This window comes from Papilio polytes, unplaced genomic scaffold (genome assembly GCF_000836215.1).
Source record: "Papilio polytes unplaced genomic scaffold, Ppol_1.0 DF823923.1, whole genome shotgun sequence".
In the NCBI taxonomy this organism is placed as follows: domain Eukaryota; kingdom Metazoa; phylum Arthropoda; class Insecta; order Lepidoptera; family Papilionidae; genus Papilio; species Papilio polytes.
Genome location: NW_013525281.1, coordinates 3,793,353 through 3,794,393, shown reverse-complemented (window position 1 = coordinate 3,794,393; position 1,041 = coordinate 3,793,353).

The following is a 1,041-nucleotide window of genomic DNA, read 5'->3' as shown; positions in this document are numbered from 1 at the left end:
CTGCAAGGAAATGTAATACTGAGTTGAAAAAAAAGTATCTAGAAAGGTATGTAAGTATGTTGAGAAACAAAGATGCTGTTTCATATATATTATTATTATTATTATTATTATTAACATATCTTTATTCTCTATTATATATCAATTTTTTACTCCTCTACCTACTTCTACTTTCATATATGAGGATATATTATAATTTCTAAGTTCATATCTATATATCTATACTAATGTCATAAAGAGGAAAGATTTTTTTTTGTATTTATTGAAATAACTCAAAAACTTCAAGGCCAATTTTAAAAAATCTTTCACCGTTAGGAAGGTAATTTATCTGTGAGTAACATAGGCTACATTTTTTTATGTCACGCGGACAAAGTCACGAGCAACAGCTAGTAGTTCATATACAAATATTTTATTGTATTTTTAATTCAATAACAATTGATTCAATCAGTTAATAATTCTGAGATTAAAAAGGCATACAGACGAATTGAGTACCTTTTAGGAAGTCTGTCAGAAATATAACAAATTTAATTATATACATATTACTTGGCGTGGTTAGAGTTTATACATAAGTAGGTGCACTAAGATTAATTGATAAGTATTAAACAGCTGTAAATAGGCACACCTGAACTTAGATATCACGATTCTGACACACCCAATATAAGTAAAACAATGTAAGGTAACTAACAGCATAGTTTAGTTACGCCTTTCATGCACAATGCCAATCCTATTTTTAAGCACGAATAGCCTAATGGTTTTGGACTACCGATCTTGCGGTCGAGGATTCGAATCCCGGCATTCGACTATTGTCGTGAACCATATCCTAGCACAAGCCTAGAGCTTAGTTGGAATGGTTAAAGGAAATATTAGTAAATTAACAAAACTCTACTAGTATTTTTATCAACAAAAAAAGAATACGTCACTAGTTTTCGATTGTTTTGCAACAGATCCAAGCGAAGATATCGGCTAACACACTTAAGTGCGATTATAACGATTGCAGACTGCACAAATAGCAATTGCAGTGTGGCATCAAAGCATGCGGAGCAT